The 26,411-nt window shown below is 43.5% G+C and overlaps 1 long non-coding RNA gene across 1 annotated transcript in view; it reads left to right on the plus strand.

The window, feature by feature from the left end:
* Window positions 1–26,090, plus strand: part of LOC109316865 — a 44,129-nt gene extending 18,039 nt beyond the window's left edge. The window contains exons 2-3 of the long non-coding RNA XR_002102933.1: window positions 25,192–25,267; window positions 25,941–26,090. This is a non-coding gene — a long non-coding RNA (uncharacterized LOC109316865). The remainder of the gene's footprint in view (window positions 1–25,191; window positions 25,268–25,940) is intronic.
* The last annotated feature ends 321 nt before the right edge of the window (window positions 26,091–26,411 follow it).

The following is a 26,411-nucleotide window of genomic DNA, read 5'->3' on the forward strand; positions in this document are numbered from 1 at the left end:
ACCATATTTCAATACTAAAGAAAATTTAATTTTTCTAGTTGAGACAGTATGCCACCAATTTGAGTTCTCATTTCAGGATCTTTCACTGCAACTTCCCAAATTGCACAGTACAAGACAGTTCTCAGAAATTGAAGCCAGTAATTATTTGTGGAGAGCCCATTTTGTACAACAGAGGATGTAGATGCCTGACGATGTACTTAGCATTTAATAGTATGTCCTGAAATAAATACAGTATCTCCTCTCAGTGATTTAAATAATGTAGTGATTTTTGTAAACATTTTCAAGAACGTCTCTTATCTTTAATGATGTTCTGGCAAGCCAAATTCAGAGCGTGCCAATGCCAGTCGGTAGGTATAACTCATGATTCCTTGTGTTGTAGTCTAGTTTTCCTATCTGCTATATTACCAGCAATTTAATAAAATTGTTCATGATGGATATTGATCCTCAGATTAGTCACAACGGTATATCTTCAATTATGAATATATGATTTCCATTATTGAAATATGGGCTATATTGTACAATCTAACAAACTGTTCATCTTATTGTCATACGTGAGTCACTGGAAGTGATTTTTCCACTGTTTGTCTCTCAGGCCCCACCTGAAGTATTGTGTTCAGCTTTGAGTGGCAATTTCAAGATGGATGTGGACAAATGGGAGAGTGTAGAGAACCGTAACAAAAATGATTAGTCATGACATATGAGGAAGTGTTGATTTGGTTGGGATTATTTAGTCTAGAGAAAAAAAGACTGGTGGAGGACTTGAGAATAATCTTCAAATGCAAAAAGAATTGTTATAAAGATGACAATCAATTGTTCTTGTTTACAGGGGATAGGGTAAGAAGTAATGGACTTAAAGCAAAGGAGTTGTAGCTTAGGTATTAGGAAGAACTTTCTAACTATTAGGGTGGTTAAACTGATTAACTACAAAAGTGTGAAATCTGTTATTGGCAATTAAATAAACATTTGTCTGGGATAGATGAACCTGCCTTGAACAGGTTATTGCACTAGATGATTTTCAGAGGTACCTTCCAATCCCCTTTTTTCATGTTTCTATGATTATCCATTTATCTACCTAAAGTGTGTAGAGGGGAAGTAACGTTGCGGACTGCTTGTGGCATCTGGCTCCATTTTCAAGGTCTTTTTGCAGCAAGCCCCATGCTGCTGATTGACTGAGGGGCCCTGGAGGCCCTGCCCCTTGCTGCTGATTGGCTAAGAGGGCTGTCCTTCATGCACCCCCACCCATCAGCACTGAATGGTGGAGAGGGGTGGGTCTGCACAAAAGGCAGCCCTCAGCTGATAAGCAGCGGAGGGAGGAGAGAGAGCCACCATCTTGGCTGCTCCCTTTCCTTCTGATGGCTTCCCTCCAGCCTGGCGGGCTGTGCAGCTGGGCTGCAGCAACAGCTGACTCCCACTGGGAAGCCAACATTTTATTTTTAGTAAGCTTTTTTTTTTCTCTGCGATTCCATGCAAAATCATGGGGAATGCCAGTTTTTGTGGTGGTTGCAAAAATTGTGGAATTGCAAGTATAATAGAACCCTGTCCATAGATTTCATAGATATAATAGAACTTGAGCTAGAAGGAACTGTGCGAAATCATCAGGTTCAGCCCCCTACCCAAGAGGCAGGAAGTCAGCTGGGGTCAGATCACCTTATGTGCAGTCTAAAGTGATCTTCTAGTAGTTTATGACCGTTGGGCCTTGTCTTCCCTTGGGGTTCCCTGGCGAATAGACATTCTTCCAATTCCTGATGCACACCCCTTATATACTTACAAGTAAATTGCCCTTCAAGAATGATGGCAGGGACATAGGCCTGTGTCTGGCCCCCCTGCCTTGGGCTGGGGCTGCGGCAGCTCCCCGCTACCTCCCCCTCGCTGCTTTGGGCTGGGGCCAGGGCCTGGCCCTCAGCTGTGTTCCCCTTTCCCCTTGGGGCTGGGGCCCAGGTCATTCTCTGCCTCCCCACTCCACTTTGAGCTGGGGCCAGGGCCATTCCCCCCGACTTCCTCCTGCCACTTCAGGCTGGGGCCTGGTGTTTCCCTGCTCCCCTTCGGGCCAAGGCTGGGGCTGCTCCCCACCTCCCCCTGCCATTTTGGGCTGGGGCCTGAGGCATTTTCTCTCTCCCCTTCAGGCTGGGGCCATTCCCTGCCTCCCTCCCAGCCTCTTCAGGCCAGGGTCTGGACCTGTGCCTAGGCCGTTTCTGTTCTCCTCTAAGGCAGGGGCTTGGACTATTCCCCCCACCAGTTTGGGCCAGGGCTGAGGTCTAGGTCAGTCCCTGCCTCCCCACCCAGCTGCTTTGGGCTGGGGCAGGGGCCTGGGCCTGGGCTGTTTTCCCCCCTCCCCTTCAGGCCGGGGGCCTGGGCTGTTCCCTGCCTTCCCCTGCCACTTTGGACTGGGACCAGGGCCATTCCCCGCCCCCACCACTTCGGGCCAGTTCCAGGGCTGTTTTCCCCCTCCTCTTTGGGCCAGGGCTGGGGCCACTCCCCACCACCCACTTTCAGGCCAGAGTTTGGGCCTAGGCCATTTCCCCACTCCCCTTCAGGCCGGGGCCAGGGCTCACAACCACAACAGAAATCACAGCGGTGGTGGTGGTTGCGACTGTGGTGCGGTGCAGCCACCGGTAGCCCCTGCTCCCCTTCCTGCTTCCCTCCCTCCTCTGTTCTTTGCCACCTCCCACCCTTTTGGCTGTTGTTGGTGGGCGGGAGGGGCCCTGGCTCCAAGAAGCAGACCTGGTGGTGGGGGGGTAAGGCTAGCACTAGTGGCTTCGCTCTCCCTGCTCTATCTCCTCCATTATACCAGTGCTTCAGTCCCCGCTATCCCCCTCTGCCTCTAAGAAGCAGGGGAAGGGGGTGAGGCTAGCTTTGCTGGCCTTGCCTCCCTCGCCTTAGACCCCTTAGTCCCCACTGTCATGGAGGTGCTCCACTGTCTGCCTCAGTCTGTGTAGAGCACTCCGATTGGCTGCCGAGACAGCCAATCAGAGTGTGAATAAAAAGTAATGGACAGACAAACAGACTGAGGCTTTTATAATATTAGAATAGGCTGCCACCAAGTCACCCCTGAGCTTTTGCTTCTCTAGGCTGAAGAGTCCCATGCCTCTTGGCCTCTCCTCATAAGGCCTCTTCTCTTGACCTCTAATCATGTGTATGGCTCTCCTCTGGACTCTATGAAGCTTCTCCATGTCCTTTCCAAAGTGTGGAGCTCAGAATTGGATGTGGTACTCCAGCTGTGGCCTCACCAAGGCCAAGTAAAGCAGGAGGATGACTTCTGGTCTTGCTTAAGAAGTATCAGTAGATGCATGCCAGAGTTTTATTTGCTTTTCTGGCTATAGCATTGCATTGGTGGCTCTTGTTCATCTTGTGGTCATTCGTGACCCCCCCAAGTCTCTTTTGGTTGTGGTGCTAGTCAGTGTAGCACTGCAGAGCCTATAAGTATAATGTAGGTTTTGTCTCCTGAGGTGGAGCACCTTGCATTGCTCTGTGTTGAATGTCATCACGTTCTGATCCACCAACCTTCCGAACTTGTCCAGGTCAGCCTGAATTGCCAGCCTATCCTCTAGCATGACCGCACTTCCCCATAATTTGGTGTCGTTTGTGAACTTAGCCAGTCCACTTCTGACACCTGAATCCAGATCATTTATGAATATCTTAAAGAGCACTGAGCCCTGGGGGACACCTCTGGTCACCATGTGCCATAACTGACATAAAACTGCTGGCTCTTTATTGAAGTCATTTTCATTTACCGTACTTTCCCAACACTTTCCAGAAGTGTTTTTATATTAAGTGGAATCATGAATTGTTTGACTCAGTTTTAGACACTTTCAAATGTTGGGGCCATATTCTGTCTGAATATAAAGCTTCAGTTAACCTCTCCAATGAAGAATGTTTTTTCACTTGTTCAGTAAAATGGCTTTGCAGTGAAGGTACTTGTCTAGCAAGATAGTGTATAAGAGTTAGTAGTTTCATTATTATCTTCCTGTTTTCTTCTTTCTCCTGAGAACACTTAAAACTTACTGTGTTACCAACTTTTTTGCTGCCTCATGGCCTCATAAATGATTGGTACCTCTCAAATTGTCTCAATTATTTTCCCAGTTAAAGACGTTAGGCTGTATGAAAGTTCTATATTTGTATGTACAGCAGTAACTACACTGTCACTAGTTACAGAATAGTGGTCTACTGAAAAGTCATCATAGCAGGATAAATAGAAAGAAGGGCATATTTTCGCAAGTGCCAGAGATATGGCCAGGACATAGAAAATCAGGGCTTGACCTGGGAACATCACAACCCAAGGGATCAAGAACAGACCGGGGAAAGGAAACAAGGGTCAGTTAGAGTCTAAGAATCAGGTCAGGAGGAGGCTGAGGTCAGGAGGCTGACAGCAGGTTAGGAGGCTGAGGTCTCTAAGGGACTGGAAATTAGGCAGCAGAGCAGAGTAGCTCCATACCCTGGGCAGTGGTGCTGTACCAGGTAGCAGCGGCTACTGTTCTGCTGGTGGTAGCTGTTTGGCCAACTGCAGCAGTGGTTATTATGCTGTTCTCGTCACTGTCCCCATCCTCCACTTTTCAGTTATGCTACTGATAGGTAGAAATACAAGGCAAGGGGGAGTGTCACAGAGCACTTAGGTGCCCTGCACCTGAACAGAGACAGCTCAAGAGAGACCCCTAGTGGTGAGACGGGGGAGGCACAGCTGCCAGTCACCAGGGAAGCACAGGTGCTGGTTGCTGGGGCAACCAGCGAAACCTGCTGACCGGTAGGGGCAGGGCGTAGCCCTTCTTAAGCCCAGGCAGGAGGCCAGGGTGGCAGTTCCCCTCTGGCAGCCAAGGAGGGGGGAGCTCAGCCAGAGCAGAGAGCGGGGCAAGGATTGACTGCATGAGCATCCACCGATTTGCTGCCATGGGCTGGAGCATTTTTTCCGGTAGGGATCAAACGTTGTTTGACCAGACGGTTTAGTTTTACGTTATAGCCCAGGGGCTTTGTGCTTTGTGTTTACTATTTTACCAGAGGACCAGGTGAGGCTATTAGGGATTGGAGGGGGGTGCATCGGCCCCAGCCCCAGAGGGAAGGGGGGGCAGCGAGGAGCCCCAGAGTGAAGGGGGGGCAGCAAGGAGCCCCCAACAAGGTAAAGGAGAGGACCAAATTACAGCAAGGCCCAGGTCAAGATCCTGGCGGTACCATCTGCGAGGCTTGGACTTTAGTGTAGGGGAGGAAAGGAGCCGCAGATAGTGACCCTGTCACCGGGGCACATAAAATGGGCAGCCTCCCACTGATTACAACAATCCATTAATCAAATAAGATCAAGGCATGGCAGGAGAGTAAGCAGGCGGTTGGCCCATTACAGGAGGGCGGAGCCACTCCCGGAAAGACTCCAATAGTGATAATCCTGTCACAGGGAGGTTCAGAACTAGGAATCAGGGATACAGTTCATCACTAGGGGTGCACTGATAGAGATTTTTGGAGCTGATACCAAAAGCCAATTTTTAAGGAGGCATATTGGCCAATACCAATCTGATTTCCGATACAGCTGCGTGCAGTTGGCAAATCTGTTGTGGTGGAAGGAGATGGAAAGGACATGGTGGGGTGGGGCACAAATCAAGGCCACCACAGTGCGGGAGGGGCTGGGGCTGGGGTAGGCGCTACCCAGCAGAGGCAGGGCATGGGATAGAGCCACGGCTCATCTGAGGGGCATGGGGAGGTGGTTCTCACTGCTGCACTCACCCCAGGAGGACATGGGGGGGGGTGTGCCTTGGATCTGTATGGGGTGTGGGTGGGGTGGGCTGCAGCTGTGGACTGGGGCTGGCACCGGGGCAGCACTAGGCAGGCGGTGGTGGCACTGAAAGGGGGTTATGAGGCAGGGCTGCAGCCACCCCATAGTCCCCCTCCTAGTGATTCTGCTGCCTGCCCCACACAAATCTGGGGGCACATGACCCCCCATGTCCTCCTGGACAAGCAGCAGGAGTTGCTGGATGAGTGGATGAGCTGCTGAATGAGCTGTGCTCAGTGATGGGAGCTGCTCCCCCCTTCCTGTGCCCAATGGATGAGCTGTAGCTCTGTCCCATGCTCTCCTGCCCCAGCTGGGCAGTGCCTGCCCCTCTCCCAGCCCCACACCCTCCTCACCACAGGGGCCTTGATCTGCCCCCCCATGCCTCCCCTTTCACCATGACAGACTTACCAGCTGCATGCAGCTCTCCACTCTGCCTGCTGTGCTCCTGACTGCCTATGTGCTGTGCTGTAGCTGCGCGCATACACGGGCCATTTATTGGCTAAATTACTGGCCACTTCAGGCTGATTTCCGATATAGACAATTTTCTTTATACCGTCGCCGATCTGATATTGGACCGATGTATTTTTGCATCTCTAATCATCACTAGCCAGTGCACCTGGAGCAGGCAGCTATAGCTGTATGAGACTGAAATGTAAGCAATTGCCAAACTAAACTATGAAGAAGGATTTGGCAGTCTGGACTGCTGACTATCTGAACTGTTGGCTGTCTGGACTTGAGTCTTGAGCACAAGGGGTCAAGGAGCCAGAAAAGCAATCTGTAACTGGACAAAGGGTCCAAGTTGGAACCAGGAAAAAAGTATGAAGCCAGGAAGACAACAAGGAGGATTTGCTGAAGAGTGAAGAGAAAATGATCTTTCCTTATAGTAAGTAGCTGAGTAGCAGTATCTAGGGAGCTGAGTCTGCTCATTGTTCGGCTCCCTCTGGATCACTTCCAGCCTTGCTTTTGCCCAGAAGAAGCTTAAGTGACAGAAACTGATATTACTGTATTTTCTCACTTAATGCACGCTACAGTTTCCAGCAGCTGTTTTTTGGGGGAAAAGGTTCATGTTGTATGGGAGAAAATATGGTAACTGAACGTTGACCCTAATGGGTGGTGCTGCTAGGCGTTCATGGTCTAATTTTAATGGTGTGTTCCCTTTACTCTTTTTTTCTGAATTTAGTGGAATTACTTCTGATTTGCACATAAAAGCAGCACAGCATATTTAGACAACAAATTTCGCCAAATCCCTTTCCTCCTCCCAAAAAGAGAAACAAATCAAATTTGCCATGGATTCATTTTTCTGGACTGCACATTGTTGAGGTAGAAATTGGTGAGGGATAGACATTCTGTATGTTAGGGATTGCTTTTGTAAGAAGTTCTTTGCACACTACCACATGGGGCTGAGGAGAAGTGGTGTTGGAGAAGGTCAGGGGACTGGTGAAACAGTAGCTATATGGATTGAATAAATGTTACCTGCTGTGGGAGCCTGGATCCACAGAGTAACTTTGGAATATAACACATGCTGACCACTAGCATCTATGGACATCCAATCAAACAGCATAGCTTGCTAAGTTTCAGACTGAGGTCATAGAACTGGTACCTTTTAATACAGAACTGAGTGTGTATGCTGTTTGGATTCTTTAATGTTAAGTGCACTCAGATATGCCATCTGAATTTACTGGCTTTTGTTGGCTCATCAGTTTTGTCACTGAAGTTTGAACATCAGTTTAAACTGAAAGTTATTTGTGAATTTGCTGGATTGATATCACTGCCCATATTCCCATATACTACCATTCTTAATTCAGTTCCTAACTAGTTTATTTGTACAGTTGGTTTCGAGCATTGTTTCTGTCTGCACTTGGTTAAAATTTAAATTAGCTTCCATGGTTACAAAGGCTACATACAGACAGTCAAAAAGCCCAAGGCTGAATTGATTCAGTCTTTGTAGGTTAGTCTAAGCAGCAGAGATTAAACTGAGATGCAAATGGACAAACATTCAGTTTTGATTCAGAAAATGCAGCCACATACCTGCAGTGGCTCAGGTTAGAAGCCAGGGGACACTAGAGTACAGCTTTCTGACAAGTAGCTAGCATGGGCTGTGTGTTCTCTTCCTCTTCATGCTGCCTCTGAGGTCTCTGGGATTTGCAGTCCAGAATCACAGCAACAGAACTCTGCAGGTTGCTCATCACTTCCTATTCCTGCTTCTAGGTGCCTCTTGGATTTATAGTCCACAGTTTCAACCAGCAGTAAGTTTTTTAGTTTGTCTGGGGGCGGGGGGAGGGAGCACCTGCCTCTCCTTCCCGCCTACCAACCCTACTTCGGAGCAGACAGCACAGCCCAGGCCATCCCAGGGCTGGGATGTTGGTGGATTGTGATTCATCTTGAACCAAGAAGGGGTCTGGGACAAGTTTCATAAACTGGTTTGACACTTAAGTCTGATACTGCATTCAACCAGGTTTATCGTAAACCAATTTCAGCCATCTTGAAACCTGTGTATGTGCATGGAACTTCTGTTCTGTTACTAGTTTAAACCAGTTTCTGAAGACTTAAATCAGTTTGTGTGTCAGAGCCCCCCATGCAGTGTGGGGCAGTGGGGGGCAGCAGGGATTGCTCCCCACTCAGTAGCACCCAGTGAGCACTGGGGCTTTTCTTTAAAGTACTGAGCTGGGGCCAGCAGGGGCAGGCATGGTGGGGCTGGGGGAGCAGGGAGGGTTGAGAGGGCTGGGGGAGTGGGAGGGAGGTCAGGGGGGCTGGCAGGGGTCTCCCCATGGTCCCCTGCCCCAGCCTTGCTCCCCTGCTCCTAGTACTTACCACTTGGAATGGCTGCAGCTCCCTGCTGCAGCCACCAGGGACTGCCCAAATCATCAAAGCTCTCTGAATCTTTTCCAAAGATTCAGAGAGCTTTGAATTGATTCGGACCTTTAAATTGGTCCTGTGATTCGATTCAGATTTGGAGATTCAGCCACCGAATTGGGCCAAATCGCCTCCAAATTGAATCACCACCTGAAGCTTTGCACAGCCCTAGTGGGTACCTTGGACAGATGAGAATCAGGAACTGGAGAAAAGGATTTCCTATTCAGATAAAAATACAGAAAAAGCTTCAGTTCTTTGCCATCACCCCTACCACTTATGGTGCCTGGGGATGTTTGATATCTATTAGTGTGTCACATGAGAAAAATACGAAAGGAAAAGAGGAGTGCTGTGCTGGACGCCTGTCTACTGAATACACTGAGATCTGACAAACAATTTCTTCTCTTAAAATATGTCAAATTTGAAAGAATACTTGCAACTAAGCTACCAAATTCCTAGCAAAAGGCCCTTTCATTTTTGTTATGGCCTTATGAAAATAGGGCTATGAGCAATTTTTTGCTAAGGGCAGCTTTTTAAAGGTATTTTGGTGTCTTGCTTTAGCTGTTAGATGTTTAAATATCTTTAAAAATCTGACCCGAAATATTTTGAGTTGTATCTGTAATGAAGTGTTAAATGTAGTTTAAGGATTTTTGTGCTTTTGCTCTAGTAGACTGAACACTATACTACAATTGATTTACAATACTCAGAGCAGCTTAACTGTGAACCTGCACCTTTTTTATGGTGGGGGTGTAACATTTACAATCTGTTTACTGCCTTAAGTGGAACAAAACAAGAGTTAGGAAAGAACTAAGTGTAGCTATATTTTCTAGTATTGTATCATAACCAAAAGTTGCATGCTGTTAAGTTACAGTTCCATTAGGGTATGCAAAATAGGATCCGGTGCTAAAATTATTACCTTGCAAGGCAAAATATTAAATAAAAGCCACATTCACCGCACCAGTTATTTCATGCTATGAAGTATTCACTGGATGTTGTTTTTCATAGCTGCTCTTTATAAAGCACGTTATGATAACTGTTGAGCGCCGTAATGTTCGTCTGTATATGGTAAATATTGTATGTATAGATAAGTAAGTAGTTTTCCACAAGTATGTTTATATGAATTGCAGCCAGTGCTTCTCCCTGGAAAACTATGCCAGTGTAATGTCAGGTTTTGTTTAGATTCTTACATACCTCACATCAGTATAATGTCTGTGGGTCCCTCACAAGTGCTTTGAGTGTCACGTTTAGCATCTCTTATATTCGGGCTGAAAGAAATGTGGATTTTAAAATGTAATACTTGGTGTATGTGCTGCACAGTGTGGCTTTTTTGACCTACAGAAGGAGTGCATGGTGATGTTAGTTGTAATGGGGTTTGAGCCCTATGAGAGTTCATTTCACTATCTTGCACTGGTCCTTGGGAAAACTCAGTCTTCTGCACAAGAGCTCGCCCTGGGAGGTGGACAGTTCCATTTTGCCTGAGGACTGGAGCTGTTGTCTGAAGTCCCCTCCATACAGCTGTAGGTGATCTTTTGAGGCACAGCTGATGGGGGAAGACCCAGTCAAGGGCTAAGGCATGGGCCCATCCCATATTGGAGAATTTGTTCTAACTTAACCTGGGGGGCATCCTGTGGCTTGAGCCCTGGCCAGTTACCCTGGTTGCTTGATCCAAGCCAGTTTTGTTCCAAATGTATGTCTGCAATTACAGAAGCTTTAAACTTGCTTCTCACTGGGGTAGCTATGCTTCTGTAGCTAGAGTGCTACCAATACCAGAGCTAGTTAGTTCTGTCTGCAGCATAGAAATATCCTTGGGTATACAGGGCCCAAATCACTGGGTGTCTTCAAGTGAAGGATGTGTTACTGCATCCTAATCATAAACCCTAAACCAAACACTAAAGGCTATAGAATTTAGTGGTAGTGCCCCTGCCAGCTCTGCCCAGGTCACTAATACACATACATGGCTGATGTTGTGGGGTTTTTTTTGGTTATGCTTTGAGTAAGCTGTCCCTGGATCATGGTGTAATAGAAATTTAGGTGGACACATGTTACAGCTCCCCTGAGAGAGCTTTAGAATTGGGAAGGTGCAAAGGCAAAGTAATATGACTTTTGCCACCTCCTTTCTTTCATTCTCACTGACTTTTCCAGTATAAAGGGTCAAATTTAGTATGTAAATGCCATATTAGTGTAGACAGTGGCCATCAGCATGAGCATTTTCTGAATCTCTTTGACTAAATGTTGTTGGTGTTTTTTGTTGGTTTTTTCCTCCCTTTCTTGGCTGTTGCGTTTGAACTGAAATGACCTGCAGTCATCTTAGAAGCTGAGCTGTCTGGAAAACATTTTGATCGAAATAGGACACGTTTTTTCCAAATGTTTCTTTTGCCTTGTGCTTGTTACCTCCTGATGCCATTTGTCCACAACACCACCTGCCGTCAAGGGCAGTGTTGGTCATTTGAAACATCTTTATGTTCATCAAGCAGCTATATCTATTAGGTGTTATTTCTGCAAGGAGTTACGAACTGGATGTAATTCAAAACCCACTCTTCCTCCCTTCCCTCCCACCACCAAGAATCTTCTCATTTCATGTGCAAGCAGTGATGAAACTAGGTTGCCAGGAACTCAGCAATCTTGCTTTCTTTATACCAAATTTAGCATAACATATGTACAGCTTATTGAGGAAGTAGGCCAATATTTCTGAAGTATAGTGTAGAAATCCATCTGTTTTTCTTTACTACAAGCACTGCTGACCCCTTATCCTAATTTAAATAGGGCCTGGTAGCAGGAGAAGAGATAATAAACTGTGAAGATGGAGATTGGGATGAGGGAGTGTTCCAGCAAATATTTTTGTAGCTCCCTCCTATTGCTACAAAAATATTTTAAAACTCCAAAAAGGTTGAATTTTGGAGATGTGCAGGAAAGCACAAAAGAATTCATACGTGACCTTGATACATGGATTAGAAGAGGGCCAAGCAAAGATGAAACTGAGATTAGAGGCTTGAATGACAGCAGGGAAGTTATATTTTCCTCCTTGATAGGGAGTGGGGAGAGGAGAGAGCTAAAGGGTAAAGATCAGGGGTTCTCTTTTGTCCTTTTTAAATTACATTGAAGTTGATGGCAGGTATCCAGAAAAAGATGCTGGAAAGACATCTTACTGTTGATGTAGGGAGTTACGAGCAGAAAGGTAAATTTGTTAGCTTCAGCATGAAGATGGCATGTTTTGCAGGTTGATCACAAAAAGAATAGGAAGGAGAGGAGAGGACCAATGACAGAGGCTTGTGAATTCCACAGAAAGAGGGGAAGAGGAAAGACCCACTGAATAGGTAAACTGGTGATCAGAAGCAAAAGAAGAACCAGGTAAAATGGTGTCTCAAAAGCTGATGCTGCTCTTTCCTTCCTCTTCTGTCACCCTCATTGCCTCTTTTATTCCATCTCCCTCTTCCTACACTATCCCCAAAATCATATTATACTACCCTTAGCAGTTTCAATATTTAGCAGACATAAGACTTCTAAAATAAATCATGCTTGCACACAAAAATGCTGTCAGTGAGGTATCTGTAATGCCCAAACCACTCAGCTCAGTCTCACACTACTAACCTTGTCCTCAGTGAACATGCATCATGTGTTAGGGCTGTGCGAAGTGGGCCTTATTTGATTCTGATTCAGCCTGAATCAGGGACAGGGATTCAATCCGTTGATTTGGATCACTGTCCCTGATTCAATTCGGCTGAATCTGAATCTGATGATTTGATGCTGATTCAGTGAATCAGCAATTCAGGCACAGATTGAAGTTTTATTTCTACATACTTTGAGGTAGCAGCGTGGCTTGTGATTGCTGCGGTGCTGGGGCAGATGAAGCGTCCCACAGCAGCATGGGGGGTTCTCCAGCATGCTTGGCAGCAAGCCCGGAAGTGGACTGGAAGTGCTTCTGGTCCACTTCTGAGTCTGCTGCCCAGCATGCTGGTGAGCCCCTTGCGCTTCTGTGGGATGCTGCATCAGGGCAACAGGGGGCAATGCATTTCTGGAAGCAGGGAAGGTCAGGGCTCCTCCACTTCCAGGGATACACCCCAGAGATTGCTGGGGGCATGTCTCTGCAAGTGGGGACTCCCTACTTCCCTGCTTCTAGAAACATACCTTGGATATCCTGGAAACGCATCTCTGGAAGTGGCTACAATATGGACACAACACAAGACAGCGGGTAAAGCAACAAGGTCCACCGGGGCTGAAAAGACCTGTGTTCCATTTCCACCTATCATTAACCTGCTGAAGGACCCGAGCGTTCAAACTTGCTACCTAGAGGTATGTAGAAAAATCATTTAAAGCTGTATCTATATCCGAATCGCCGAATCTCTCTAAATCGATTTGAAGGATTCTGGATTGATTTGGAGAGATTAAAGGGTCCTGTGATTCGATGGAGGTTTGGCCACTGAATTGGGCCAAATCTCTGCCAAAATGAATTGGGGACTGAAGCTTCGCACAGCCCTACCATGCATTGTCTGAAACCACTGACTTAACCAACTAGTTGGCTCAGTTTTCCTGATTGCTATCTCTTCCCACTTGTAGGTTTGTGAGAGTGCAAGAGTAGTTGAAGTGATCTCAAAATTGATTTAATTATTTCATGAAGAATAAATTGATCCCAGTGCAATGCAAAGAACATTTACATTTTTAAGGCAACACCTTTAGCTATAGGTCTACCAGCTGCAGTTCATTATTATGGGGTTCATAAGAAATGGCGGCCAACTAGGTAAGTCTCCCTGTACAGCAGGATGATCCTGAAGTGCATATGTTCATACAAAGAGAGTAATAGTAATAATATAAGCATAGTTAGCTCTGAATTCCAAATGTTAAGTAATTTAAATGACTTGCTTAACAGAGCAGGCGGGGTTTTTTTAGCTACTTTTGGTGTTGGTTAAAATATAGTGGTGACACCTAGATCTTATAAAGCACATTTTGTCATCCACTCAGAAGTTAGCTCCATTTTGGATTATTCTCATTGCCAGGTTATTGGCTTTACTGAAAGTGTGGGTCTCCATTTGATGTTTTATCATGAAAAACCATCAAGTGTCTTGGTTTTGTCCCAAATTAGAATGAAACATATTAGAAATTCTGAAAAATGTTGAAGGGCTGAAAATTTCTTCCCATCCAACTGTATTGGGGAATGCATATGGAGAAAAATCTGGGACAAGCTGTTTTGTGCACAAATGATTTGATCATAGCCCTCTTTGCCTATTTAAAGGTGTTTAGAAACAAATTTCAGTTTCTTCAATGTTTGAATTTATTTTTACTATATGTTTATCCAATGGGATTGTATAGATTGCTGACTAAATGTATATGATGAATCATTCATGGTGGTGTTAATTACAAGCATTCAGAAATCAGGAGTCACACCCTCTAAAATCAAGAAGTTGGGTTAAGCAGAAGAAATTAGGAAAAAATGACAATTTGAGTTCTTATTTGGTTTTGGAAACTTGTATGCACATGAGTCATATTTTTAATTTTCTCTCTGCAGCCATAATGGCTAAGAAACTTACTTTTTAAATGAAAGTTGAGGTTCTTACAAAATAACGTGACACCAGGAACCAGGACTTTCAAAAATACAAGAATTTAGATTTGCAATAACAATCAGATGAGCTAGCAATTATATAACTGAGTTTTTGATAGGAAGGATTTTCAATTTCAGATTATTATTGGTTCACGTAAATCACATGGAACTGTTTTCACCCTTTTGTTGGATCATCTGAGATTTATGAACTGTTTCTATTTACTGTCACCATCTAATCTTTGGTTACAGGTTTGGACTTGCTGTTGTACAAAATTTCATAGGAACAAACTTTTTGTTTGGATGAATATTTTTTGAGGAACCAGTAATGAAGAAATACATATGAAAAAGCCAGGTGAAACTTGGCTTCCAATTCAGTGACTGTTTCAAACATGGTTTTCATACTATTTTAACAACTTTAAAACTGATATTCTCCTGACTCAAAAGAACTCAACAGCTAGTTCAATTTTAATGTTTTTATGTAGTTGGCCCTAAATTTTACATTTGGCTCCAAAGTCTGCAGCACTTGTGTAGGTCTGTGAACACCTGCAGGCCTCAATTACCTAAACACTTTGTGAAAACGTACACTATAACCATGGCAGCACAGTGCTTCCACTGTTAAATGATACCTCAGCTGAGCAAGGGTTTACCAAGCAAATCTGTAGAAAGGGCCTCCCAGAGGATGCACCCTCTTAAAATGAAGTATGAGGAAAATACACTTAAACTGAAAATAGCAGTCTGTGTATTTCAGAAGCAACAAAAAAATGCCAAGAAAAGCATTATAGTCATGCTTTCCAGCTTAAAACAACATTTAAAAATCAGTTCAAGAAGCTTTCTTTTGCAGCTAGAATTCAACACCAGCATGGTTTGAAGATTTTTTTTTATACCTTGCCACCGTATAGATAGAAAATGCATCTTTAAAAAGCATCAATGAAAAATTGTTGCTTTTGAAAAATCAAAGCGTATTCATTACTCGGTTTGAAAACCTGCTGGCAAAGAGGATATCCTGGAAAAAATGACAAAATAATGTGCCAGAAAATATCCAGAGCAAAAAAGAACATCTAAACCAGAGAAATAAACTAATCAAATTAGAGTGAACAACTGACAGATTTATCAGGCTGACAGCTGTAATCCCAAATAAAGAGTGAGTCTGCCTTGTAGTAGTATCTAGTATCCAGCTGAGAGCTGGGGATGGAAACCTTTATTTTGCTTTTATCTAAGAGCTAGTATGACAGTTTGAGCTGTCATGGAACAAACATCATCCCTCTCACAATGTTACACAGTGGTTTTTGCCTTTTACATGTTGCCTAGGGATTATCTTCCTGAGTAAGACTGCTCCTTGTGATGGTTATTAACAGATTAGAAATGGTACAGGACTGGTAAAAATGGACTTCTCAAAACCATTTGCAGTTCAGATATTAAAACCAGTTTCTACCAATTTACTTTTAAAGGACATGAACCTAAAAAATAAATGGCATAGGAATTAAAACCGATACCCCCCTGACTGGGGTGACCGAATCTTAAATATGGTCACTTTAGTCAGACTGTACTGTTGTCAGTGTCGTTTATAGTGTTGGGAGTAGCAGGAATAAATTACATCTTAAAAAGTGGTGTTTTTCCACTATAAATTTCCCACTAGAAATGCTTTGCCTAGATGACTATATCAGTTCAGTGTTGCCAGCAAAGCCTTCTAGTGAACGCATAGCCATTGAAGAATTGCCATCCCACTGACCTTCAGCAACACTTAATGAGCATAAGGGATGAAGTCACTTTTGAAAATGGACTGAGGTATTTTTGGAAGTTCACCTAATGGTTAGACACTTTTTATTTTTAAATAAAAGCTCCAATTCTACAGAGTTGGAGGAAGGTATGAAAGAGCTCCAGTGTGTCCCAGCTGATTCTAATTTCTGGCTCAAACTGGAGAGGAGGGGGGTAGGCAGGTCAGGTGATAGATCTATATCTATATCAATTTTTCCCTTCTCCGCCTGCGTTTTCCTTCCTACGCAGTGTAGAATTAGTTGGTAGAATTATTTGGCCGTCGTCAGAAAGGAAGGGAATTCAGGTTTCTGTTGTACCGTATGATATGTCTATTCTATTTAGTGTCAAACCTCAAGGTCGCCTTCAGCTAGCCTGAACCATATAAGCTCCATCTTTATTACCTTGTGGCAACAGTATGCACAAAGCATGAGCTAAGTGTTTTTGTCAGCAAGTTTAAATTGGGGGCAGGGCAGGTTTGGCTTGGGATCAGGACTGAGCAGCAGTATAGACACAAAGCAAAGAACTTCCTTCTTTTGATACCAAAAAAAATTGGAAAATTGAAGAGGAAGGAGGGTGTTTGTCTGCCTCAGAATGCATCCGCTCAATTATCTCCCCCTCCTCCATAATGGCAGTCACTCAGCTGTGGCTCCCTGCTTCTCAATCCCTGTGGCTGTCAGTAGTTCTTTGGTGGTCTTGATTTTGGGGACAGCTATTCTTATGGTCACTAAATATACTCAACTGTCCCCTAAATCTTAGAAATTTAAAATGAATACCAATATAGAGCAATAACAGCCCTTCCTCACTGCTTTGCAAAAGGTGGGGCAGGAGAAAAACTGCATGCAACTTTGCTTTAAATATCTACTTATTAGTGATCTAACAGCTATTCTCTTATTTCAGGCATGGAATATTTGTCAGATGTTCCGGTTTTCAGAAAAAAGTTGCTGCAGCATTTCATTTGATGAAAAATAATATATAATATAAAGACTTCAGGCTCATAAGTTATTGTATTGTCTTTAATAATACATTGCTAGTCAATACTATTATCATATGCAGGTGACCTAAAGGTTCCTACTAATGACCATTAAAATGATTAAATTCTTAATTTCATTTTCCCAGTGTAACCTGTCATTCCCTTTCCTTTACTGAACAATCCTTGCCTGTATATCAAGTAGAGATGAAATGTACTTGCAGCACCATGCTAGTGATATGAGTTTCTTGCATTGCCATATCATTATTGCAAGAGTAAAGCTTTGATTGTCTTTGTCCTCTGAGACTCCAAATAGTTACACAGTGGAAAATGCCACCTAATAAATTTAAATGTCCAGGCATGCTGTTATTTTCATACTGGACATATTTATTATTGTGATTATTTATTAGTTGTGTCTAGAATGTACTGGGAGCTTTTCGGCATGTATAATTAGACATAGTCTCTGCTCTTTGAATGCTAAAATTTTGGCATTCTCTTAGGATGAATGGCTGGTTGATCTACTCTTGAAATCTGACAAAGAATACCCCTATAAAGGGCATGTCTTACTGTAGTTAATATGTCTCAGTACAGCTCTAGAGATATGAAATGGAGTCTTGCTTCAGATTGGTGCCAAAGGTTGCCCCAGTTGATCCACCTATAAATAGTTACAGGGTCATCTCAGCTGAGGAATCAAAGGTGGCTGGATATGCTGCTAGCTGCATCAGTCCCATGTGTCATTACAGAAACACATATGCCTCAGCCAAGCTAACTTAATGATCCGCAGGGCTTTGGTGGATCTTGGAATGTTTTACTTCCTGTTTATCTTGGAAAAAGAAAAACAGTAATCCATCTCTAATGGGACCACTGTTACAGTATTCTACTATCCATAAAATTACATCTGAAAAAATGTAATTTTCCATCTAATTGTACTCAATAAGAGTGCTCATTCATTTTATTATGTAAGTTATTTTCAGCCAAAATGATTTTTTTGACCTTGTTTAGGCTCATTACTTTTGGAAAGCTATTGCCAAGAGATGGATCTTACATTTTTTTGTCAAAGTGGTCCATTATCTCTGAAATGAATCTAGTCAATAACTTATGTCACAGTAATGTACTTCTTATTGCAGATGTTTATGACTGCCCTCTTCTGGATAAAATCAGAACTATTCAGGAGCATATCATAAATCATAGACCAAGGGTGGCCAACCTGTGATATGGGTGCCACAAGTGGCACAGGTAGCCTTTAGTGTGTGGCACGTGGCCGATCAGAGAGGGTACAGGCAGCAGAGTGACAGATGGGCCAGGAAGCAAAAATCAGAGCAGCAGATCAGACTGGGGAAGGGGATCAGAATGGCACTTGGGGAGGGTGTAGAGCTAATTTGTAACATGCCTACTGAAAAGGTTGCCCCCCCTACTGCCCTAGACACCCAGAGCTGCAGACATGTTTTAGACTTAGAAAGGTTCTCCTTTAGACGAAGAAAGTACATGTGGAGGGAGGCTTTTGTTTTTGCAGCAATAAGATTTGAATTTTGCCTGTGCTGCTACTCTGAAGTTCTGAGTGGAGCACAGCAACAGACTTGAAATCATTAAGTTGCCATACTGTTGTCACAGTATACAGCATAACACAGTTAAATCCCAGTTCAAAGCTAACAAAAGTTCAAAACTATGCCTTGGGGTTTTCAAATATGGCCAGCTGGACTGCAAAAGCTGTCACTCGCCAAAGTGGTGTTTTCATCATGTTCTGCACCACAGTACCACAGCTTGGGCACCTCCGAGGTGGCCAGCTGGCACTCCCTTCATCCAAAACCCCATTTAGCCAAATGGCTAGGCTGCCCCCGAAAGCTGACATGAAAGAAAAATTGGTAGGAAATGAGAGACTGTTTAGAAGTAAAACAATATTGAGCTTGTTGGAGTGGTGGTGTGCAATCAGTCAAAACCAATATTCCACACAGTAAATTTTGCATTTATGATGGAAAGAATGTGACCTCCTAAGCAGGCAAATAACTCTGGCAGCTGCTGGATGCTCTGTACGCTGGATGCTTCAGCTCCAGTCTCTGGTTTAATAGTGTAGTGTGAAAACTTAGGGTTCAGCTATGATTCTGCCACAAGCCCTCTCACAACTCTGGGTCAGAAGCAGGTGTTTTATATCACCGCAGTATGCGCCCCTCTCCATGTCTGAGAAATACACTGCTATCTATCTGAGATACTTTGGTCTCCTGTCAATCAGGATGTGGATAACTTTGCAGTCTTTAATGAATTTAGGTAGGGAAGTGTTGCAAATCCTCACATTACAGATGTGGGACTGAGGCACAGCAAGGCTTAGGGACTTGCCCAAGGTCACCCAGGGAGTCTGGGGCAGAGCTGGGAACAAATCCCAAGTCTTTCAAATCCCAGGCTTGTGACACTGCACCATCCTGCCTATGGTGGGGGCTGCAGGACTTTTACCTCCTCCCTCCCTCTTCTTAATCCTGAGGACTAGCAATACTTGCCCTTAAAGGCATGCAGGGATTGTTATTGTACTGAGCTCCCAATATATCTTGGCAGCTTTGAGGACAATTTGGTACCAGATGGGGGAAAAAAAGTAAGTTGCCTGCCTTTTTACCCGATGGATAAAAAGTAAACATATTTACATGTTTGAGCTGTACATTTATGAACAATAACTTTAACTAAATTTGCAATTATTTTTTTTTTCCACTGGCAACATTTAGCCTCCTATTTTGCTATGTTTCCATAGTTTTTGCTGTGTTGTTTAGTTGTGATTGGTTACTTAAGTAACTTACAGTTGTTTCAATTCTGTGATTGGATGAGAGTAATTTATAATCAGCAGGATGACTTTAAAAGAACCACTATGGCTTTGACTCGTGGGAAGAGGAATGGGGTTTAGCAGATAAGTAAAATTAAGAATTTTAGAAAACTTTACAGCCCCTCCTCCCCCTCTCCCCCCTTTTATGACTAAACAGGCCTTACCTATGGGATCCTGCCTAGAAAGATCAAACTGCCATATGATTTGTTTGCTGGGGACAGATTAGAGTTAAGATTACTCATTTCATTTACCTGTGAGGGTTATGATCAGAACTGCGTTTGACGTATTCAGTTGCCTCTGTGGTAGGGCATGAACAAAAGGATTTGAGAACTTTCATCTACCTGCTGTGTCAAACTGCATCCCTGGAAACATAACCTTGTGCAAACACTCTTACACGTATGTGTGATGTATGTATCATATTCTAGTTTTGAGGAGGTAGACATTTGAAGTTTGTTACTGAGTGGCAGCTGCTCAGTTAAAGCTCAGCTACTGAAATATTTGGCCGGGCAGTCACAAATGCAGGTGTGAATGAAATGTGAATATTTTTGGTTGTATTTGCTCAGCTCTAACTATAATCAAGGGTAACTATCCCAAGTTTAAATTCTTTTACACCAGTGGTGCTCAACTTTTTTCCTTGTGGGGCAGGAGGGGCAGATGTGCAGTGTCCAATCTGTTCGTAGGCTGGATCTGGCTGGTAGCCCTGATCTGTCACCTGGGGCAGCTGTGGTAGGGCCCCATCCAGCTGCACGCAAGGGTCCATGGGGTGCAACCAGGTCCCGATCCAGCCATGTGGGGGAGGGGGTGTGGCCTGGTTCCATCCCAGCTGTGTGGAGGGAAGGGGGCATGGTCTCACCTTTATACAGCCATGTGGGGAGAAGGGGATGTGGCTTGGTGCTGATCTGGCTATGCTGAGGGAGGGGATGTGGGACTTTGGCACTGGGGGAAGATGTCAGTATTAATTGCCACTGCTCCCCGGCTGCCAAATTTCCTGATTCCTGAGGAGGCCCATGGGTCAGATACAATGGCTCTATGGGCCACATTCGGATTAGCACCCCTGTTCTAGACAAATACTGAGATAATATGATGGTAGATTAGGTCAAACAGGGATGGGGTAATTTTAGTTCTGTTTGCTCTTATCCCTGTATTAGAGATGGGCAGTCTGAAGCACATAGCTGTGAAATGACTTGCCCAAGGTCACTCATCAAGCCAGGGGCAGAACCCAGACTCTCAGTTTAGTGTGCCAGCAACTTGGCCACACTTTTGAATTGAAGGTGTTACATCCTTGGGTGTTATGATTTGAATGTTTTGTCACTTTACTTAAAAAAATTAATCCGCTGTCTTTTATGTGCTTTTGGCTCCAGATTTCCACAAGGGAAAAAATATAGACAGACAAGGCCACCTCAATGTAGATCCCACTGACACCAATGAGAGTTTGGCTTAGTGAAGGCAAGGCTAGTTCCACTTACCAGACTGACGGCTTTCCTTACAAGAATACATCTGCATCTTTTCTTTCACTGTCTGAATAGGAGTTGCAAATGTGGGTAAAGACAAAGGCCCAGATTCACTTGACCTGTTAAGCATATAATTGCCCAAGTGTGATTCTATTCCACGCTACTCAAATCCCTGTAAAAGTGATGAAACAAAAGGGGAATGCGTTTTCCTTCTTCTCCTTGTGTCTTTTGTGTAACTCAGTCTTAAGGCTCAGTTGATGATACTTTATAAAAATAGATCTATTCATGGATGTTTCAGGACTTGAGTAGCGTGGAATAGAATCACCGTTAAGCACCTATGGGTCTCGTCACAGGTTACTTTTAGGCTACACAGAGAGTTCTTAACATGTGATTGCCCACATGCATTGAAATGTGAAAGCTAGTTTTAAGCACCCTTTAATCATCACATTTCAGTCTTCCTGCATCCCACAATACAGTTTCCTTGCCCCTCCTTCCGCTCTGTTCTGTGTGAACAAACTTTCCGCTTCCTGAACTCTACTGCCAAGGAGGTGGTACTGGCACCAGGCCAACTCCTTCTTCCGCTCCTGGGGCTGTGACCTTCCTGTCCCCAGGGGTGCAGCTCCATGGAAACAGTACAAGCTAGCAACAGCTTGACTTACCTCCAAGCTATCCACCTTTGCCATAAAAAGGACGAGCCAAAGGGTATCTCCCCTGGACCCCATCAGTCTACATCCAGTAGGTAGAATAAAGTCTGGCCCTTATGTATTTTGATTAGTTTTGGGACAAGCTAATTTATTGCATGCTAAATAAATTGGTTCAAATCCTGTAAGATGCTGAGCAGCAGTGGTTCCGATCCTGTTCTACTGAAAATAATGGCAAAACTGTTATTAACTTTTACAGTGCAGGGTTAGTCCCTGTAGACTCTTCAGGGATTCAGCACCTCTCAGGGTCTAGCCCATTATGCCAAAAATAGTATATTATGTAATAACTCTGAATGCACCTTAATGTGGTACAGAATGGCAATGTTCTACCGTATGTGGAATGATCCAAAGCCAAACAGGAAAAAATATTTTCGTACAATATGAATGAGGTTATACTCTAATCATATATTCAGAAATTTACACAACATACTGAACCTGAGTTTCTGACAGGCCTGCGTTATTATACTATATTTTAAAACTTATTCCATTGGAAATAGTGTGAATATTTATAAAACACATAGGACCTGAGTCATATCTCATAGGCTGATGTAAATAAATTCACTCCTCCAATGTCACAGGTGAAAATAAAATAGATATAAACCAGGGTTAAGGTGTTATGAATGTGTCTGAATAGGACCTTGTTAGGGATCAAAATTAGACCCTATGATGGAAGCAAACAGAGCAAGAATCACTGTGTTTGATCTTTGGTGTTCATGTAGGCCTAAATTGTGGTCAAGTCTAAATGGCCCATGGTGTATTTGGTGAAGCAGGGCCCCACACAGACAGATTTGCAAGTATAAATTTAGATCATCCTAAACTGTGGCCACATCAGAAAAAATGGGCAAGGAGGAACAATGTCATAGCTGTATCCTTTGCATGCCAGTGGCATAACTAATAGGACATCAAAGGGGAACAGTCCCCCCCCACCCATCATGTTGCATAAAAAGCTGTAATACATTATTTCTTGCAATGTCTGGGAGGTACGTTGGAGGAACAATTGTTCTGGGGAGTGTCTCTGCCTCTTCGGGCAGTCTAGTTTACACACCCTTGCTCCGATCTATTTGCAGAGGAACAATTTAGCTTACCCCAATCAATAGCATTTGAAATACATAAAAGGAATAGTTCATATTTGTAAATATTGTTTAAGCAAATGACATGGCAAATGAAGTACAGGTGACCTGAATCTGAGCTGATGCCTGGCACTTTTGTTTAGTTTTCAGTCTCTTATAGTCCATTAAGGCTGTCACACTGCATGAAAAGTTCACAAAATGCAGTTTTATTATGATTTATCCTGCATTCATTATTTACAATAGCACACTCTGGGTGTGTCTACACCTGATGCTACATTGCCATAGCAACACACTATGGCAAGATAGTATCCATGGCTGTCTACATGTGACCAGCAGCTATATCGCCATAGCAATCCCATCATAGTGCAACGCTACAGTGAAGTAGCTGCTAAAAATAACCATCTACCATGTGTACGGCACAGTACAAGCAGTTACTGCACCATGATTTAGTACTTCCAAAATCATGGCAATTTAGTACTTCCAAAGGGAAGTACTAAATCATGGCACATTAACAACATCTCCATAACGTGACACGCATAGATGCGACCACTGTGTGCTAGCTGCTTTCCTACTGCTCAAGATAGCAGGATATTTTTTCCTCTAAGCAGCTTAGAGTCCATGGACAACAAGAGACAAATGGGTGTTGGTCAGATGAATGGGAAAGTGTATGTGAACAAAAGATAATTTATATGCAACAAGGATTTTTTGGGTGATATTTTTATTGGACTAACTATGTGGTCAGAGGAAAGCAAGACAGGCTTTCAAGCAACAGATAGGTCAAATGATTCACTGGAAATAGTGAGTCTTTAAAAAAGTGCTTAGATGTGGATAGGACAGGAGCCTGCTCAAACAAGTCAGATATTCCAGAGGGGCATGTATGAAAGAAGGTACAGAGGTGATTGTGTGAGAGAAGATGATATAAATGGAGGGCAATGGGCAACATGTAGCTATATGAGTGAGAGAGTTGTGCAGATGTTTGTCATTGTTAGTGGTGGCAGTCCCTCAGTATGAGGATGATAGTCTTCCAAGTAAATAGGGAAGTCATCAGTAGTTCATAGATGACTGAGAAGGCTGATCCGAGATCTGCATGTTCTGCTGGAGACATAGTAAATAGTTCCAGGAGGATGTAATGTACATGTAGTGATCAACTGAAATAGGGGTGGCAGAGTCCATGGAAGAGTTCAGAAAGAGGACTTACATCAGCAAATAGATGGGCAAAGTGGATGATCTCACAGGCTGCCTAGCATATATGCAAGAATTGGGCTCTAACTGTTCTGCGTGGTCTCTGGGTTGTAATATATTTTACATATTCTACTGATCCCAATGTACACATTCTGTTTAGCATCTCAAATGTTTGTTGGTTTGTCACATAACTTATGCCATGGGCCAAATCCTGCTGATTTTTCTTACATGATACTGTTGACGTTAATGGAGTTACCCATGTAATGAAAATTTGATCTTAAGTTAGTATTTTGGCACAAAGTTTATCTTGACTTTTATTGGATGAGTTGCACCAAATGAAATACATCTGTTCTAAACACTGTGCATTGAAAAGTCCTATGTTAAAGTCTGCCATAGGAAAACACTACCAGCACATCATGGCATGCTCCTTCATGCTCCTTACATGCAGAAGAATAAATGGTTATATATGATTTCAGAGAAGGCTGCTGGTTTTCAGTCTCTTCAGGAAATTGTAGTGTTTGTTCTCTTGGACAATATTCTTAGTCTGAATAGATTAAACTCATTGCCAAAATTATGGCCACAGTTAAAGTTAATTATATAGTTGCTGGAAACAATCAGAAAAAAAGAGATAATTTTTCACTGTAGACAGTCCACCCACTCATGGGGTCAACTAGTTTCACATACTTGCCATTTCTCACCACAAACCATTAGGGAGAAACCAATAATTACTAACTCTTTTTTGTGGAGGTGGGTGGAGGAAGTGGAGGAAGGAATTTCCTTTCAGACTTTTTTGTGTTCTACGTAGCCACATCCAGTAATGAAATAAACACAATATACTCCTGATTTTTTTTCAAGTGTTTTTCAAACACACATTTATCATGCCACTTGGGAGAAGTACCTAAACATGATTCACTGCTATCCTCTGCTCACAGAGGCAAAAGGGTTGTGAGGGAGAGTGTTAGGATTTCCTAGCTCCCAGTTCCATGCTCCATCCCCTTGAATGGACTTCCCCATTTAGTGAGGGATGTTTGTAGCAAGACAGACCATTTTTTAGAAGGTTTTTGCTTTTTTTTGTGAAACCCAGTGACAAAATTATGTTATAAAACAAAACTTTTCTTCTTTCTTCTGAGATATCCTAGAGGGCTGCAGAGAAAGCTCCTAGGTGGGATTTCATCTTATCAAACATCAGAGTTAGGTGAAAGTAAGGTAAGGACAAGTGTTTTTCTTCCTAGCAAGAAGATCCTAGTGGTTGGTATCAAAAGGATGATTCTGAGTTTGTTTGGTTTACGGGAAAGTTATCCATTTAGGTGTAAAAAATACTGGCCCCTGGGCTCAGGTCATTCTCTCCAATCCAGGAGAGACTCCATTGTGTGCTGATCTTCTTTCCTTCAGTGAAGAAGGGGATAAGTTGCCCACTGTGGTAGCTCAGAGCTCAAGACGATGAGCAAAACTTGTCCTGCTGTTGCTAGACTGCTACTAAAACCAGAGTAGTCTAGTAAAGACAGCAGGGGTATGCCTATGCTGGAATTAATTACTATTGTGGCTGTAGTGTAGACTTAAGTATACAGTGTTATGTTTTTTTTTATAAGTTTTTATAAAGGATTCTCCTGGAATAGTCAGATAAAGCTCTGTTTATTTTTCAAGTACTTTAAAGGAAGTCTCTAATCCTGTGTCAAGTGTTGTACACAAAGGACCATAGGACTGGTAGGGGTCTCCTAGAGCTTTCTATGCTCCTCACTGGAGGATGATTTTTAATGAGTGTAGGTCTTAAAACTCAAGTGACTGTCTTATTCATAAAAACCTTACTGCAGTAGATACATACAATATCACAAGACTGTTTAAAATTATGCTGTTGTTGCAACTTTTCTTTCTCTTTCAGATGTTATTGTGAGATCTGGGAAGAGACGAAAGATTCTCATGCTTTGTGATCTGCACCAAAAAGTAAAAACAATAGGGAAAGGGCAGAGATCAACAATAAAATGATCCTCTAAGGGTACAGACAGAAGCGACAATTTTTGTCTGATCTGTCCACAGAAAGTGCATGGCTGCAGACTGCTTCAAAAATGGCTGATCGTGTGAAAATCTGAACCCCTGATGCATGAGGGTTCAGATGAAGACGTTTCAAAAGTGTCTTCTGTAGTTTGTGTCTGTGCTGTCTGCCAGCCTCCAAGCTGTCTTCAGAATGGGAGTGGGGAAAGGGAGCAGAGGGAGTTTGGTTTTGTTTTTTTTCAGCCCTGACTGGAGGGTGGGGTTGGGTGTATTGGAGCCCCTGTGAAGGTGGAGGGGCTCCAATTTACTCCCCACCCTGCGCTGGCTGGGAAACCCCTAGAATGAGCTCCCTCTGCTTACT

This window comes from Crocodylus porosus, unplaced genomic scaffold (assembly GCF_001723895.1).
Source record: "Crocodylus porosus isolate Cpor-Errol unplaced genomic scaffold, CroPor_comp1, whole genome shotgun sequence".
NCBI classification, from domain to species: domain Eukaryota; kingdom Metazoa; phylum Chordata; order Crocodylia; family Crocodylidae; genus Crocodylus; species Crocodylus porosus.